The following is a 19,336-nucleotide window of genomic DNA, read 5'->3' on the forward strand; positions in this document are numbered from 1 at the left end:
AAGAGCTACCAAAGCCATAGAGACCCTATAATTCAGTGTTCTAACTTTGTGAGGGTGACCAAAGCCTCCTCACTAATGAAATGACATGTGTTTATATGCAGTACAATATCATCACATTGGCCAGTCTAGTAGCCATAGGCCTGACCTTCAGGGTTCAGAGTTTTAAACATCTCTCTTTCCATTGGCTCCTTTTAACCATCTGCAGTGCTGTACCTCATCTCCAACTGGACACAACCCAGGTGTTTTTTTTCTGCCATTAATAATAATAATAATAATTACAGGTTGACCGCGCCCCCTGCCACACCCACCACCTAGGGCTGTTGCGGTATATCTCACCACTGTGCGTTTCTATCTCCTCCCTTCTCTCCTGCATTCCTTTCTCGGGCACACAGAGAGAGGGGCTGTCATCAGTTTTATTAAATAGCTGGAGTAGTCAACCTGACATGAGAGAAAAAAACGAACCGGCGGGAAAGTGGCCTCTATTCCTTATTTCAGTGCAAATGGAGGATGTCTTTTTTTCTCCTGCCCCTGTTCCTGCACCTGTTCCTGCCCCTGTTCCTGCCCCTGTTCCTGCACCAGTACCTGTTGCTGCACCTGTACCTGTACCTGTTCCTGCACCTGTTCCTGCACCTAATCCTGTACCTGTTCCTGTACCTGTTCCTGCACCTGTTCCTGCACCTGTTCCTGCACCAGTACCTGTTCCTGTTGTTGCACCTGTACCTGTACCAGTTCCTGCACCTGTTCCTGTTCCTGCACCTGTTCCTGCACCTAATCCTGCACCTGTTCCTGTTCCCGCACCTGTTCCTGTTCCCGCACCTGTTCCTGTTCCCGCACCTGCACCTGTTCCTGCACCTGTTCCTGCACCAGTACCTGTTCCTGCACCAGTACCTGTTGCTGCACCTGTACCAGTACCTGTTGCTGCACCTGTACCTGTTCCTGTTCCTGCACCTAATCCTGCACCTGTTCCTGCACCTGTTCCTGTTCCTGCACCAGTACCTGTTCCTGTTGCTGCACCTGTACCTGTTCCTGTTCCTGCACCTAATCCTGCACCTGTTCCTGTTCCTGCACCTGTTCCTGTTCCTGCACCTGTTCCCGCACCGGTTCCTGCACCTGTACCTGTTCCTATTCCGGTTCCTGCAACTGCACCAGTACCTGTTCCTGTACCTGTTCCTGCACCTGTTCCTGCACCTGTTCCTGTTCCTGCACCTATTCCTGTTCCTGCACCTGTTCCTGTCCATTTCATAATGGACCATTTTAAATAGAAACAAATTTTACATATTAGTAAAGACAAGATTAAATTGAGAATAGTCTGATGGGTGAAAATATGATCACTTGGTGAGAGACCAGCGTGTGCAGCCTGAGGCAAGGAACAGAGAGCAAGCGACTTTTTCAAATCATCAATAGCCTATAGTTGCATCATGCAGCCCATATACGTTTGGATTTCTAAGACATTCTAAGGCTTGTATCAATCGCAACTAAAGTTGCCAAATAACTGGCCTTTCTGATTAACATAGCCACTTCAAACGCTCCAGAATGGGAAAAATATCCTTTCTATTTTATTCAGCTAAGTTCAATTATATGCTTCGTACTTTAAAATCACATAACATAAAATAATGTCACAGGACTTATAAGCATATCTTGTCTGCTAAAGTCTACAGTCTATGGCATGGAGCACAGGCAGACCGTATGTTTCTTTAGACCTGCCTAAAATAAATAATAGATTGATTCAACTTTTTTTAAATGTCGATGTTCCAAAGGCGTGCCTCAGCGGCTTGTATGTGTGGAGGCAAGGAGATGCTAAACATGTTTATGTTAATTAACGGTTAGTTACCATGAGACCGGCAGTCTTTGGCATGACAATAACCGACTGACAACATTTCATGACCGCCACAGACCTACCACCACCAAAACAATTTTTTTATCCAGAAAAAAACCTGAAGTCATTCACACACTCTTCTCCTAGTCTGCAGGTTTGGTCAGTTTTACTTTTGTGGCCTTATGGTATTTTTCCAGTTCATTGACGTCCCCTTCCTTCCCCTCCCATCGCTTTCTCTCCGGGATGTTGTTGTGGTGTTATTCTTCCCCCTCACTTCCCTGCCTGCTGACCTTTCCCTGGGTCTTTAATATGGAGATTGGGTAACAGGCAGGGAAGCAGGCAACATAGCCTCAGGCTCCATGCTGGCCGGCTGGGTGGCTGCGTTCCTTAGCGGGGGATAATGAAGAGAGGGGTCGGCACTGAGACTAAAGCCTTCAGCACACTCCGGTTCTGCTGGTGCCTAGCTGAACTCGGCACGCTTCCCATCCGAAAATATTCGGAACAGTTTGTGTATATACACAACATTACCAAAAGTGTGTGGTCACCTGCTTGTCGAACATCTCATTCCAAAATCATGGGCATTAATATGGAGTCAGTCCCCCCTTTGCTGCTATAACAGCCTCCACTCTTCTGGGAAGGCTTTCCACTAGACCTCGCTTTGTGCACCGGGGCATTGTCATGCTGACACAGAAAAGGGTCTTCGTCCACCAAACTTTACAGTTTACACTAGGCATTCGGGCAGGTATCGTTCTTCTGGCATCCGTCAAACCAAGATTCATCCGTCGGACTGCCAGATGGTGAAGCGTGATTCATCACTCCACAGAACACGTTTCCACTGCTTCAGAGACCAATGGTGGTAAGCTTTACACAACTCCAGCCAAAGCTTGGCATTGCGCATGGTGATCTTAGGCTTGTGTGCGGCTGCTCGGACACGGAAACCCATTTCATGAAGCTCCTGACGAACAATTCTTCTGTTGATGTTGCGTCCAGAGGCAATTCGGAACTCGGTAGTGAGTGTTGCAACCGAGGACAGACTATTTTTACCTTCTGCGCGCTTCAGCCCTTGGCGGCCCCTTTCTGTGAGCTTGTGTGGCCTACCACTTCACGGCTGAGCCGTTGTTGCTCCAAGATATTTCCAGTTCACAATAACAGCACTTCCAGTTTACCGGGGCAGCTCTAGCAGGGCATACATTTTACTGACTTGTTAGAAAGGTGGCTGTCAGATTCTCCCTAGGAGAGGTGGGTGTGGAGTCAGGCGCAGGAGAGCAAGAAGTCCAAGAAGGGCGTTTATTTACAAGTCCATCAACAGAACAGGTACAGGACCACAACCGCAACCACTAAGAAACAGGAACGTAGTCCAGTCGAAAACGGAGGAAACACACTCCTCTGACTAAACTAATGTGCGGGAAAACAGTCCCGTAAAATACACCTGTTTAACAGAAAAAACAAACGCAATCCAAACCAACGACAGTAACACAAACAATCCCGCACAAAACCTAGCGGGTAGGGCAAGATTAAATACCCACTGATTAGCCTAAACTAGACACAGGTGAGCACAAGACAGACAAAACCAAACAAAAAAGAAAAGGGATCGGTGGCAGCTAGTAGACCGGTGACGACGACCGCCGCCCGAACAGGGAGAGGAGCCACCTTCGGTGGAAGTCGTGACAGTGGCATCCTATGGCGGTGACACATTGAAAATCACTGAGCTCTTCAGTAAGGTAATTCTACTGCCAATGTTTGTCTATGGAGATTGCGTGGCTGTGTGCACGATTTTAGACACCTGTCAGCAACGGGTGTAGCTGAAATAGCCGAATCCACTAAATTATAGGGGTGTCCACATACTTTTGTATATGCTGCAGTTCAAAAGTTTGGGGTCACTTAGAAATATCCTTGTTTTTGAAAGAAAATCACATTTGTCCATTAAAATCACGTCAAATTGATCAGAAATAATGTTGTAAATTACTATTGTAGCTGGAAATGGCACGTTGTGTTAGCTAATCCAAGTTGATCATTTTAAAAGGCTAATTGATCATGTTATTTTAATGGACAGAAAATGTGCTTGTCTTTCAAAAACAAGGACATTTCTAAGTGACACCAAACTTTGAACGGTAGTGTATATAGCGTAGTTTTGGTCATGTAGTTTATTATGATGACATTTTGTGATGTTTTTGTTATTTTTAGTCTCGGCAAGGGTTTTTTCATCCATTAGTGTGTGCACACATTTTTTTCTCAAGGAATACTCCCTTAAAAGACCTTCGCTTGAAAAACTTGAAAAAAAACGCCAATAGTACGGTTTGTCCATCTTGATTTGCCATAGCCAGTACACGCTTCCTCAAAAGAGTAGGAATTAATCTGAGTAAAATAACTCAAGATATCTGATGTTTTTGCAGAGGAGATCTTAGTCACACAATTTCAAATCTAACCATTTTTGTTGTTGCTGAAAACGATTAGTCTCTTGTTGAATGACAACACACACTTTATTGAAGAATCCCTACTGTTGACCAATCACCGACGAAGGGGCGTAGACATTTTCTGTGTGCACAAACGTCCGAAAAAAAGTTTGCTGAAGACAAAAACGAACAAAAACTTTACAAAATGTCATCATAATACATGGCCAAAAGTGATGGTTTTACTGAATTCAGACTGAATTCAAAATGGATTAAATAGATTTTTTTCTCAACCATATAGACACAATACCTTAAACTGAAAAAGTGAAAGCATGTTTTTAGAATTCTTTACAAATGTATTGAAAATGAAATACAGAAATATCTCATTGACATAAGTATTCACACTGTCAATACTGAGTCAATACATGTTTGGTAGCGGTTACAGCTCTTAAGAGTCTTTCTGGGTATGTCTTTAAGAGCTTTGCACACGTAAATTGTACACTATTTGCCCCTTATTCTTTTCAAAATTCTTCAAGCTCCGTCAAATTGGTTGTTGATCATTGTTAGATAACCATTTTTAAGTCTTGCCATAGATTTTCAGGCAGATTTAAATCAAAACTGTAACTTGGCCACTCAGGTACATTACACTGACTTCTTGGTAAGCAACCCCAGCGTAGATTTGGCCTTGTGTTTTAGGTTATTGTCTTGCTGAAAGGTGAATTTATCTCCCAGTGTTTGGAGAAGGCAGACTGAACCAGGTTTTCCTCTAGGATTTTGCCTGTGCTTAGTTCCAATAAGTTTATTTTTATCCTGAAAAAAACCCCAGTCCTTAACGATTACAAGCATACCCATTACATGATGCAGCCACCACTATGCTTGAAAATATGGAGAGTGGTCATCAGCAATGTGTTTTATTGGATTTGCCCCAAACATAGAACTTTAGATTGAGGACAAAAAGTTAATTGCGTTGCCACATTTTTTGCAGTATTACTTTGGTAAGTTGTTGCAAACAGGATGCATGTTTTGGAATATTTTTATTCTGTACAGGCTTCCTTCTTTTCACTCTGTCAATTAGCTTAGTATTGTGGAGTAACTACAAAGTGAACCATCCTCCGTTTACTCCTGTCACAGCCATTAATTTCTTTAAAGTCACCATTGGCCTCATGGGGAAATTCCTCAGCGGTTTCCTTCCTCTCCGGCAACTGAGTTAGGAAGGACGCCTGTATCTTTGTAGTGACTGAGTGTATTGAAACACCATCCAAAGTGTAATGAATAACTTCACCATGCTCAAAGGGATATTCAATATCTACCAATAGGTGCCCTTTTTTTGCGAGGCATTGGATATCCTCCCTGGTCTTTGTGGTTGAATATGTGTTTGAAATTCACGATTATTGTACATGCAACTTATTATGTGACTTATGTGATTTTTACTCCTGAACTTATTTAGGCTTGACATAACAAAATGGTTGAATAGTTATTTACTCAGGACATTTCAGCTTTTCATTTTTCATTTGTAAAAAAATAAATAATAAAAACATAATTCCACTTTGACATTATGGGGTATTGTGTGTAAGCCAGTGACACACAAATCTAAATGTAATCCATTTTAAATTCAGGCTGTAACATAACAAGATGTGGAAAAAGTCCATGGGTGTCTTACAGCTTTGTCATATTATTATTGTTACATTTTAAAATCATCTTATTTAATTATTTCATACATTTTACATGTGATAAGGCCACACATAAGGCCAGAGATAATTACAGACACCTGTGATAATCTGAAGTACCAAAAAAGGGCCACTAAATTTGAGCTACAGAGCAAGAATGTCCATCGCTCATGTCCCCAAACCCTCTCTTGGCACGTGACATTATGTTGATAATGTAAATAGTAAAGTTAATGACATTTTGTTGCAATGCCTCTGCTACAACTCTCTTCAATCTGAATAAGCCCTGACTGAGAGCGAGAGCGAGAGAGAGAGAGAGAGAGAGAGAGAGAGAGAGAGAGAGGAGAGAGAGAGAGAGAGAGAGAGAGAGAGAGAGAGAGAGAGAGAAAGAGAGGCTTTATGCAGGAGCTGTCTGTCTTTGGGTGTAAATCAACATAGAGATGAATAAGTAAACAGAGAACCATGAAAACTATTCCCTATTTGAATATTCAGTTGAGTCCCTTCCTCAACCTAGGAGAAACATCCTGATCGGTCACTCCAGTGGTACATCTCTGTATGTGTGTCATCTGTGCTAGAAAGTGCAGGTGTGCAGGGAATAGGTCATAGGGATAGCCTTCCTCTCTAGCTGGTCAAACTCTAGCCGTGAGAGGTCAAAGGTTAGGTAAATAATGAGACAAACCCGTGGTGGGGCTCCCACTAACCCAAATGACTGCCCGAGGATGTCAGGAATCACAGGAGTGCATACAGCAGGCGATTGACCGCCCTGTCAACCAAAGGAAAAATACATGTCATGTACTATTTCTCTGTCTCTCTCTATTGCTAACGTCATGTATGAAATGATTCATTGTAATAATAAGCATGATTATTCATTCGGCTCATTCCCCAATAACGCATTCATATCACAGGCCATTTGTAATGAAAAAAAGCTTTCCCAACAACTACCAGGAAATGCAGTCATGCATAGTCATAGCTAGAGTAAACAGCCATGAGTTAATAGTGAGATTTGCCTGAGAGCATACAGGATGCCTGATGGCAGGCACCTCTTCAGGCAGAGTGGGCAGAGGCTCACCAGTAGGGTGTCATTCCGAGCTCTGATAGGCTCTCTGTGGTGCCATGTGGATTCTCATCCACTGGAGCCTCTGGGGCCTGGACAGAGTAGGCTGTCTGTTACAGAGGGAGATGTGCTCTATACAATCTATGCTCTATTACAATCCTGGGTGAACATGAAGTGACCTCTCCTAATCCCTCAGAGCCACCTGGGTCATCAGTTTCCACCCCGTGTCTGGTTCTCTTCAAACAATCCATGTGCTTCCTGTCACCGCTAATTCTTCTGACATTCATAGATCTCTGACATGGATGAATGGTCTCATATCCTGTCCCTTTTTCACTCAGAACACTTGACTCTGTGGCGAGCCGTGCAGGCTCAAACCACCTCTGAGAGAAGAACAGAGGTCACCCATCTAAAAAAATCTGTTTAAAAACACCAACTCTAAATGCTAGTCAGGAACAGAGGATACAAATAGGCAGCAGGCTATGCATCATCCTGCAGGTTTTTCCCCCGGCAGAATTAAGAGACAACTATCAGCGTCCTGCAGACAGCTCCTCTCTGCCTCTCCTCACCTAACCCATTATTACACAGACATTCACTGCGCTCCATTATCAATCATCCCCAAGGAAAAAGAGAATACAATCACCTGATGCTGCTCTGGAATCACATCACCACACCCTACAAATATCCCTGTGCCGCGGCTGAGTGCTCTACAGTAACATGCTCCTGGTTACATGTACAGAGTGCCATTCAGGTGACTAAGACACACACACACACAATGACGTCAAGGACACACCACTTAAAACATATTTTCCAATAGCACGAATGGCTACATAATTGTCAGGTCATTACCTTGGTCCCAGTAGTGGGCTAGCTCTGCATGTTGGTCAGTTATTACGATGGTCATTATGAGACTGCAGGGTGCCAGCTACTAGTAGAGTCCCTTGCAATTAACTGGACCTTATTTCATCACAACTAACTAGAGGGTCTAAACTGGACCACATCTGAGGGTTATGGTTCCCTGGAGAATAGAACCAAAATTGCTACGCGCTAAAGTCTCCTCCCCCTTGAGAATAAAATGAAGCACTGTGTTCTAATTATTTTATTTGTTCTCTGTCACGCGGTAATATTGACCAGGCACAATGCAAGAACATTTGAATTGCTCTCTAAATAGAATTTCACAGTCACGTCACGGCGAAATCAATGAACACATTCGCAAAAGTTATTTTGTGGTTTGAACCTTTTAGAAGAAGTGACCTTTTAGACGAAATACCTCTTCAGGTTCAGGTTGTTAAAGACATGGACATTTGTGGTAATAGGTGTTGAAATATTGAAAAGAATCCCTCCAGTCTCTGCCTCTCATTCACAGCCTCCTGCGGTACTTTGTCTGGCAGACACAGAGACACATGGAGCTCATCCAAATTCCAGCACCCAGAATGCTGACAAGAGGAAAAGGAAGCCCTTTTTCCCCCCCAGAGATCCATAAGCACAGCAGTTTGGTCAAATTTACAGGTATCGTTAGCAAGCCTATGCTACAGATGGCATTGATGAATTGAAACCATTTTCTCTGTGATTGGGACTGCTGTGATAACAAGAATTGTCAGCTTTAAAAATGACCGGGAGATGACTGTGAAACCAGAGGTAACCTTCCCCCGTCTCTCTTCCCCCATCGGAAGGGATGACTTCCATGCCTGAGGTCATTTAGTATCAAGCTGTAGGGACGGCTTTTAAACACCCTATAGTGTCATCTCAAAGCATCCCGATTAAGAGCCTCATATTTTGATTTCCAAAGAAAGTATTACATTATGTGTACTGAGCCTTACTGGAAAGTATACTCTTCACTTGACCTGTGAGTCAGGGTTCTCCTTCTCCTGACTGAAAGGGATACGAGATCAAAAGCTACTGCCTTCGATCATTCTGGCCTGCCTGGAGCTGAACACATAGACTGTATGAATCTGTATTCATAATCGCAGGCGACACACACAGCACATCTATAGTGGCTGTATTCAGAGAGCATTAGGTCTGAAAGGCTGCTTCAAGGCTGCTGTGATCAACGGGCCCTAGATGCTGTAAGCGCTGTGTGTGGATGTGAAGACAGCTCCAGTCTCAGTCTGCCCTGAGGAAACCTCCTCCAAACATGCCCCATCAGGGACCCACCCAATACATCTACACTACTGTTCAAAAGTTTGAGGTCACTTAGAAATGTCCTTGTTTTTGAAAGAAAAGCACATTTTTGGACCATTAAAATAACATCAAACTGATCAGAATACATTCATTGTCGCTCTCTCTCTCTTTCGCTCGCTATATCTTTCTCTCTCCCTCTCTTCCTGTCTCTCTGGCTATTTCTCTTTCTCTCGCTTTCTCTTGCTCACTCTCTCTCAATTCAATTCAAATAAAATATCAATGCAACATTTAAAGTGTTGGTCCCATGTTTCATGAGCTAAAATAAAAGATACCAGAAATATTCCATACACCCAAAAAGCTAATTTCTCTCAATTTCTTTGCACACATTTGTTTACACCGCTGTTAGTGAGGATGTCTCCTTTGTCAAGATAATCCATCCACCTCACAGGTCTGGTTAAATAGCATAATCGTTACACTGGTGCACCTTGTGCAGGAGACAATAAAAGGTCACTCTAAAATGTGAAGTTGTGTCACACAACACAATGCCACAGATGTCTCTAGTTTTGAGGGACTGTGCAATTGGCATGCTGACTGCAGGAATGTCCACCAGAGCTGTTGCCTGAGAATTTAATGTTAATTTCTCTACCGTAAGCTGCCTCCAATGTCCAAATGGCAGCATGTCCAAATGGCCTCACAACTGCAGACCATGTGTGACCATGCCAGCCCAGGAACTCCATACCTGGCGTATTCATCTGCAGGATGGTCTGACGAGCCATCCAGACAGCTGATGAAACTGTGGGTTAGCACAACCGAAGAATTTCTGCACAAACTGTCAGAAATCGTCTCTGGGAAGCTCATCTGCATGCTCGTCGTCCTCACCAGGGTCTTGACCCGACTGCAGTTTGGCGTCGTAACCGTTGGCCATTTGCACGCTGGAGAAGTGTGCTCTTCACGGATGAATCCCAGGTTCAACTGTATCGGGCAGATGGAAGACAGTGTTCATGGTGTCATGTGGGCGAGTGGTTTGCTGATGTCAACGTTGTGAACAGAGTGCCCCATTGTGGCGGTGGGGTTATGGTATGGGCAGGCATAAGCTGCAGACAACGAACACCACTGCATTTTATAAATGGCAATTGGAATGTACAGAGATACACGAGATCCCGAGGCCCATTGTCGTCCCATTCATCCGCCGCCTTATGTTCCGCCTTGTCAACTCATGTTACAGCATGATAATGCACAGCCCCATGTCGCAAGGATCTGTACAAAATTCCTGGAAGCTGAAAATGTCCCAGTTCTTCCATGGCCTACACACTCACCAGACATGTCACCCATTGAGCATTGTTTGCGATGCTCTGGATCGACGTGTACGACAGCGCGTTCCAGTTCCCGCCAATATCCAGAAACTTCGCACATCATTGAGGAGGAGTGGGACAACATTCCACAGGCCAGTGTCAACCGCCTGATCAACTCTATGCGCTGCATGAGGCAAAAGCTGGTCACACCAGATACTGACAGGTTTTCTGATCCACACCCCAACCTTTTTTTTAAGGTATCTGTGATTAACATATGCATATCTGTATTCCTAGTCATGTGAAATCCATAGATTAGGGCCTAATGAATTTATTTCAATTGACTGATTTACTTGTAAAATCTTAGAAATTGTTCCATGTTGCGTTTATATTTTTGTTCAGTGTATGTTTATATTGCTGAAGTAAGTGAAATAAACAATAAACAAAACTATATCTCGCTCTAATGATGTCAGTTGATGAGGACAGATGAGGATGGAGCTGGTGAAAAGCAACGTGTGTGGAGCCTGGGGTAGATTGCCCATTTTCCCTCACAAAACCCCAGTGTGAATGTGTGAAGCTGGACAAACAGTAAGCTTCTCTTTCATTTTGGTCAGTCTTATGTCAGCAGTCTCATCAACGTTTTAATTTGGGGGGTTGGATTGGAACAGCTGGGGAGGCAGAATATAGTGGGAATTTCAACAGATTTCTGTTCAAGATTAGTAATCTTTAGTATTTTAGATTACTGTGTCCTTGAAAAGCAATCACTGATGCTGATTGGGTTTTGTTAATATAGCTAAATGGCAGTTCAACCACCACCCATCATGACTAACTGTTGCCATGGCACACATAGGCTCTGAGGAATAGAATACAACCGAAAAATACCTCAATGATTCATCCACTGGCACTTTATTCTCTTCACTTCTTTGCAGTTTGTCCCTGTGTGCTAGCTTGTTTATTCAGGTGTTTCTTTTTGTATGCTTAGGATCCTATGTAGGGTCCTTCAAGTATTCAGATGAGAAGCCCCGTTAATTCCCAGCAAATATTATGAACCCACTGACCATAATGTCCAGCTTTATGAATCCAACACGAATCCGTCACGACTGTAGGAAGTATGACAATTGACCCATCAACCTTGACAACATGAGGCGATTGTGGCAGGTTGAAATATTAAGGTCAGCTGAGACCCGTCCATCCAGGCCTCATCCCTCACTGATAACCTGAGCCACTGTGTTGGGCTGCTGAGGCAGATCACAGGCACCTGAGCTGTTAAACTGGGGAATAGGGTTTAGAGACACACATAGTGCAGAGTACAGGCAGACTTTACTGCTGTGTAATCTGAGGCCGGGGCAGAAATAATTTTAAACCCCACTGATGGCTAGGGCTGTGTGGAGCTAGGAGCTTGCCTCTGGGCCATCCATTCTAGCACCACCTTTCCAATTAGCTGAGCTAATGGACTGTCTGGAAACCCTCTAATGTCAATAATGGATATAAACCGTCTTAACACCATGATGGGTGGGATAGATTATCATAATGCGCTGTCAATCACAGACTCGTTCATTTAATAAAGTATTGTTGATGTGGAGAGTCCAGTGTCCACTGAGGTTAGTTAACTGAGCCAGTCAACAACTGACGGAGTATGACAGTCGTGTCCATTTCTGGGTTGAGATTGAGAAGCATTTTTCCTTCTAGCAATATGGTAAACAATGGTGATTTGCTCTGATGGGAAAGATTTTCCTCTCTGAAAGACAGAACGAGTCCAACTGGGGATCCCCAACTGGGGAACCATAGAGAAAGGTCATCTGAAGCTTGACATTTTAAATCGCCTGTCCCTTAGTGAGCCAGAACGTGAGCAGAGAGGTCCCACAGCTAATAACACAACGCAAAACAGGAATGTAAATACACTTCTCTGGGAAAAGTGACATGACCTTAACAGCATAGATGTACACTGAGTGTACACCTTCCTAATATTGAGATGCACCCCCTTTTGCCCTCAGAACAGCCTCAATTTGTCGGGGCCTGGACTCTACAAGGTGTCGAAAGCATTCCACATGGATGCTGGCCCATGTTGACTCCAATGCTTCCCACAGTTGTGTGTAGTTGGCTCGATATCCTTTGGGTGGTGGACCATTCTTGATACTCACGGGAAACTATTGAGCGTCAAAAACCCAGTAGGGTTGCAGATCTTGACGCACTCAAACCGGTGCGCCTGGCACCTACTACCATATCCCGTTCAAAGGCACTTACATTTGTATATTGTCCATTCTCCCTCTGAATGGCACACCTTTACAATCCATGTCTGAATTGTCTCAAGGCAACAAAAAAAAAATCCTTCTTTAACCTGTCTCCTCCCCTTCACCTAAACTGATTGAAGTGGATTTAACAAGTGAAATGAATAAGGATCAGAGCTTTCACCTGGATTCTCTTGGTCAGTCCATGTAATGGAAAGAGCAGGTGTGCCCAATGTTTTGTACACGCAGTTTATGCGTGGATTAATTAAAGGTCCAATGCAGATGCTTTTATCTCAATATAAAATAATTTCTGGGTTACAATTACATACTATACTGTGGAGCAGGACACTAATCCAGACGCTTATAAGAAATCCCACTATGCCCTCAGACGAACCATCAAACAAGCAAAGCGTCAATACAGGATTAAGACTGAATGCTAGTACACCGGCTCTGACACTTGTTGGATGTGGCAGAGCTTGAAAACTATTACGGACTACAAAGGGAAACCCAGACGCAAGCTGCCCAGTGACGCGAGCCTACCAGACGAGCTAAATGCCTTTTATGCTTGCTTCGAGGCAAGAAACACTGAATCATGCACGAGAGCACCAGCTGTTCTGGATGACTGTTGGATAACGCTCTCGGTAGTCTTCACTGACATGTTCAACCTCTCCCTGAATGAGTCTATAATATCTACATTTTTCAAGCAGACCACCATAGTCCCTGTACCCAGGGAAGCGAAGGTAACCTGCCTAAATGATTACCGTAGCACTCACGTCGGTGGCCATGAAGTGCTTTGAAAGGCTAGTCATGGCTCACATCAACAACATCCTCCCGGATACCCTAGACCCACTCCAATTCGCATACTACCCAAACAGATCCATAGATTACGCAATCTCAATCGCAATGACTACAGCTCAGCGTTCAACACCATAGTACCTACACAAAAAAGCTCATCACTAAGTTAAAGACCCTGGGACTAAACACCTCCCTCTGCAACTGGATCCTGAATTTCCTGACGGGCCGCCGCCAGGTGGTGAGGGTAGGTAACAACCCGTCTGCCACGTTGATCCGCAACACTGGGGCCCCTCAGGGGTGTGTACTTAGTGTGTACCCCTGCTGTACTCCCTGTTCACCCACGACTGCGTGACCAAACACGACTCCAGAACCATCATTAAGTTTGCTGATGACAACAGTGGTAGGCCTGATCACCGACAATGATGAGACAGCCTATAGGGAGGAGGTCAGAGAACTGGCAGTGTGGTGCCAGGACAACAACCTCTCCCTCAATGTGATCAAGACAAAGGAACTGATTGTGGACTACAGGAAAAGCTGGGCCGAACAGGCCCCAATTAACATCAACGGGGTTGTAGTGGAGCGGGTTGAGAGTTTCAAGATCCATGGTGTCCACATCACCACATCATGGTCCAAACATCATGGATGTGTACTTCCGGCACCGACAGAGATGGCCGCCTCGCTTCGCGTTCCTAGGAAACTATGCAGTTTTTAGTTTTTTCTTACATTGGTACCCAAGGTCATCTTAGGTTTCATTACATACAGTCGGGAAGAACTACTGAATATAAGAGCAACGTCAATTCACCATCAGTACGACCAGGAATATGACTTTCCAGAAGCGGATCCTGTGTTCTGCCTTTCACCCAGGACAACGGAATGGATCCCAGCCTGCGACCCAAAACAAAGACGTGGTAAAAGAGGGAAACGAAGCGGTCTTCTGGTCAGGCTCCGGAGACAGGCACATCGCACACCACTCCCTAGCATACTTCTCGCCAATGTCCAGTCTCTTGACAACAAGGTTGATGAAATCCGAGCAAGGGTAGCATTCCAGAGGGACATCAGAGACTGTAACGTTCTTTGCTTCCCGGAAACATGGCTCACTCGAGAGACGCTAACGGAATCGGTGCAGCCAGTTGTTTTCTTCACGCATCGCGCCGACAGAAACAAACATCTTTCTGGTAAGAAGAGGGGCGGGGGCATTTGCCTTATGGTTAACGAGACGTGGTGTGGTCACAACAACATAAAGGAACTCAAGTCCTTCTGTTCATCTGATTTAGAATTCCTCACAATCAAATGACGACCGCATTATCAACCAAGGGAATTCTCTTCGATTATCACAGCCGTATATATTCCCCCCCAAGCAGACACATCGATGGCTCTGAATGAACTTTATTTGACTCTTTGCAAACTGGAAACCACATATTCTGAGGCTGCATTCATTGTAGCTGGGGATTTTAACAAGGCTAATCTGAAAACAAGACTCCCTAAATTGTATCAGCATATCGATTGCGCAACCAGGGCTGGTAAAACCTTGGATCATTGCTATTCTAACTTCCACAACGCATATAAGGCCCTCCCACGCCCTCCTTTCGGAAAAGCTGACCACGACTCCATTTTGTTGCTCCCTGCCTACAGACAGAAGCTAAAACAAGAAGCTCCCCCGCACTCAGGTCTGTTCAACGCTGGTCCGACCATTCAGATTCCACACTCCAAGACTGCTTCCATCACGTGGACTGGGATATGTTCCGCACTGCGTCCAACAACAACATTGACGAATACGCTGATTAGGTGAGCGAGTTCATTAGAACGTGCATTGAAGATGTCATTCCCATAGCAACGATTAAAACATTCCCAAACCAGAAACCGTGGATTGATGGCAGCATTCGCGTGAAACTGAAAGCGCGAACCACTGCTTTTAACCAGGGCAAGGTGACCGGAAACATGAGCGAATACAAACAGTGTAGCTATTCCCTCCGCAAGGCAATCAAACAAGCTAAGCGTCAGTATAGAGACAAAGTAGAGTCGCAATTCAACGGCTCAGACACAAGAGGTATGTGGCAGGGTCTACAGTCAATCACGGATTACAAAAAGAAAACCAGCCCCGTCACGGACCAGGATGTCTTGCTCCCAGGCAGACTAAATAACTTTTTTGCCCGCTTTGAGGACAATACAGTGCCACTGACACGGCCTGCAACCAAAACATGCGGACTCTCCTTCACTGCAGCCGACGTGAGTAAAACATTTAAACGTGTTAACCCTCGCAAGACTGCAGGCTCAGACGGCAACCCCAGCCGCACCCTCAGAGCATTCGCAGACCAGCTGGCTGGTGTGTTTACGGACATATTCAATCAATCCTTATCCCAGTCTGCTGTTCCCACATGCTTCAAGAGGGCCACCATTGTTCCTGTTCCCAAGAAAGCTAAGGTAACTGAGCTAAACGACTACCGCCCCATAGCACTCACTTCCGTCATCATGAAGTGCTTTGAGAGACTAGTCAAGGACCATATCACCTCCACCCTACCTGACACCCTAGACCCACTCCAATTTGCTTACCGCCCAAATAGGTCCACAGACGATGCAATCTCAACCACACTGCACACTGCCCTAACCCATCTGGACAAGAGGAATACCTATGTGAGAATGCTGTTCATCGACTACAGCTCAGCATTTAACACCATAGTACCCTCCAAACTTGTCATCAAGCTCGAGACCCTGGGTCTCGACCCCGCCCTGTGCAACTGGGTACTGGACTTCCTGATGGGCCGCTCCCAGGTGGTGAGGGTAGGTAACAACATCTCCACCCCGCTGATCCTCAAAACTGGGGCCCCACAAGGGTGCGTTCTGAGACCTGTCCTGTACATCCTGTTCACCCACGACTGCGTAGCCATGCACGCCTCCAACTCAATCATCAAGTTTGCGGACAACACTACAGTGGTAGGCTTGATTACCAACAACGATGAGACGGCCTACAGGGAGGAGGTGAGGGCCCTCGGAGTGTGGTGTCAGGAAAATAACCTCACACTCAACGTCAACAAAACTAAGGAGATGATTGTGGACTTCAGGAAACAGCAGAGGGAGAACCCCCCTATCCACATCGATGGGACAGTAGTGGAGAGGGTAGGAAGTTTTAAGTTCCTCGGCGTACACATCACAGACAAACTGAATTGGTCCACCCACAAAGACAGCATCGTGAAGAAGGCGCAGCAGCGCCTCTTCAACCTCAGGAGGCTGAAGAAATTCGGCTTGTCACCAAAAGCACTCACAAACTTATACAGGTGCACAATCGAGAGCATCCTGTCGATGCCTGGTACGCCTGGTACGGCAACTGCTCCGCCCACAACCTTAAGGCTCTCCAGAGGGTAGTGAGGTCTGCACAACGCATCGCCGGGGGCAAACTACCTGCCCTCCAGGACACCTACACCACCCGATGTCACAGGAAGGCCATAAAGATCATCAAGGACAACAACCACCCGAGCCACTGCCTGTTCACTCCGCTATCATCCAGAAGGCGAGGTCAGTACAGGTGCATCAAAGCAGGGACCGAGAGACTGAAAAACAGCTTCTATCTCAAGGCCATCAGACTGTTAAACAGCCACCACTAACATAGAGTGGCTGCTGCCAACACATTGACTCAACTCCAGCCACTTTAATAATGGGAATTGATGGAAATTGATGTAAAATATATCACTAAACACTTTAAACAATGCTACTTAATATAATGTTTACATACCCTACATTATTCATCTCATGTATATACTGTACTCTATATCATCTACTGCATCTTTATGTAATACATGTATCACTAGCCACTTTAAACTATGCCACTTTGTTTACATACCCTACATTACTCATCTCATATGTATATACTGTACTCGATACCATCTACTGCATCTTGCCTATGCCGTTCTGTACCATCACTCATTCATATCTTTATGTACATATTCTTTATCCCTTTACACGTGTGTGTATAAGGTATTAGTTTTGGAATTGTTAGGTTAGATTACTCGTTGGTTATTACTGCATTGTCGGAACTAAAAGCACAAGCATTTCGCTACACTCGCATTAACATCTGCTAACCATGTGACAAATAAATTTGATTTGAAACACACCAAGACAGTTGTGAAGAGGGCATGACAAAACCTTTCCCCCCTCAGGAGACTTGGCATGGGTCCTCAGATTCTCCAAAAGTTATACAGCTGCACCATCGAGAGCATCCTGACCCGTTGCATCATCGCTTGGTATTGCAACTGCTCTGCATCTGACCGTAATGCTCTACAGAGGGTAGTGTGTACGGCCCAGTACATCACTGGGGCCAAGCTTCCTGCAATCCAGGACCAATATAATAGGCGGTGTCAGAGGAAAGCCCATAAAATTGTCAGAGACGCCAGTCACTCAAGTCATAGACTGTTTTCTCTGCTACCGCACGGCAAGTGGTACCGGAGCGCAAAGTCTAGGACCAAAAGGCTCCTCAACAGCTTCTACCCCCAAGCCATGAGACTGTTAAACAATTCATCAAATGGCCACCGCACTATTACATTGACCCCCCCCCCCCCCCCCCATTTGTACACTGCTGCTACTCGCTGTTTATTATCTATGCAGTCACTTCACCCTTACCTACATGTACAAATGAACTCTTCTTGAACTGCACTGTTGGTTTTAAGGGCTTGTAAGTAAGCATTTCACAGTAAGGTCTACACTTGTTGTTTTCGGCACATGTGACAAATAAAGTTTGATTTGATTGTTTTCAATTAAAATAGTTAAAAATAACAAAAACAACTTCTTAGCAAAGAGTCATTTCTCAAGCAAGAATTTTGCTAGAACTGTCTGGGAGTGGTCTGGAAAGGAAAACTCGCTGTTATTTGCAGAGATGCTTGGAACTCTCTTTTATATTGGTCTATTAACTAATTTACCGCATGGTGATGTCACCAGGCAGGCCAAAACTCCAGCCCACCAAAACAGGGAGAAAATTCAGGTGGTGTTTTCAAACAGCTCTTACCCTAAATTGGTATTATCATTATTTTCACAATTTCACACTATTATTCCAACCTCAAAGTGTGGAAAAATATATACTGCACTGAGCCTTTAAAAAGTCAGAAGGAGTGATGAATTTATAACGTATAAGGTTAATGACTGTCAGAAAAGAGGACAATTGCATCCCTGTTCGATGTTCCCGGTGGGCTTTTTATCGCACACAGAAACTGACAGACACAAACAGTATAAACAAAAACAAACTGATACTGATTGACGCTGGGGGAGATTCCACAAAGGCAGAAGAAACATACACGTGGTAGCTCATCTGGTTGGTGGTGTTGGTCACAGCTTGGCTGGTCCCTCATCACCCTGACCCAGGGGCTTTGCTGCAGGACCCAGCCACCAAGTTGAGGTCAGATTTAAAACCAAGATTAAGCAGGGAAATCTGTCTGGAAGCAATCCAGTAAGGACAGAACTTTTTTTTTTTATCCTCCAGCACAGCTCCTCTCCCCTTTGCCTTTGGAGCGGGTGACAGAGCGGTGATGATGGCGGCAGGAACAGGGAGCAAAAGCGGCAGTGTCGGCACACATGGCACTTGGCTCGTTAATATTCTCCTAGCGTGGAAGGACATTTGGAGAATGTGAGAATTTTTGCTGACCTCTGTCCCCTAGGCCCAACACATCTGATTACTGTCCCTGTCACACATGCCAGTCCTGCCCGTCCCAGCCCAGCTGTTTCCAAGCCCCACTGGGTCTCGTAGTGTCTCCTCAGCCTCCTCTTTGTACAGCTGGACAGGGAGACAGAGACTCATCATTGGACATCCAGTCCTATCTGGAAGGGGCCGCAGAGACACATACATCATCACTGGTTATCACTGGGAGACCGTAGATCATCACTAGACATCATCACTAGACGTCTTGTTTAAGGACTGTAAGGAACGAGGGGCCCTGTCGCCTCTGAAACAGCCTCGCTTAACAGTCCACATAGGCCTGGATCTACATCACTAGACATCAT

The 19,336-nt window shown here is 45.0% G+C and overlaps 1 protein-coding gene across 4 annotated transcripts in view; it reads right to left on the minus strand.

Annotated features, from left to right (window-relative positions):
* The window catches only part of kaznb (kazrin, periplakin interacting protein b), a 150,419-nt gene that overhangs the window by 35,299 nt on the left and 95,784 nt on the right, over positions 1-19,336 (minus strand). The window contains exon 1 of one of the 4 annotated variants that reach the window (XM_031824849.1): positions 6,550-6,628. The exons of the other annotated variants lie outside the window; for them this stretch is intronic. The gene's annotated coding sequence lies outside the window, so the exon portion shown is untranslated. Of the gene's footprint in view, positions 1-6,549; positions 6,629-19,336 lie in introns of those variants that run through there. 4 annotated transcript variants of the gene reach the window in all.

The sequence above is a fragment of the Oncorhynchus kisutch genome, linkage group LG5, assembly GCF_002021735.2.
Source record: "Oncorhynchus kisutch isolate 150728-3 linkage group LG5, Okis_V2, whole genome shotgun sequence".
Lineage (NCBI taxonomy): Eukaryota > Metazoa > Chordata > Actinopteri > Salmoniformes > Salmonidae > Oncorhynchus > Oncorhynchus kisutch.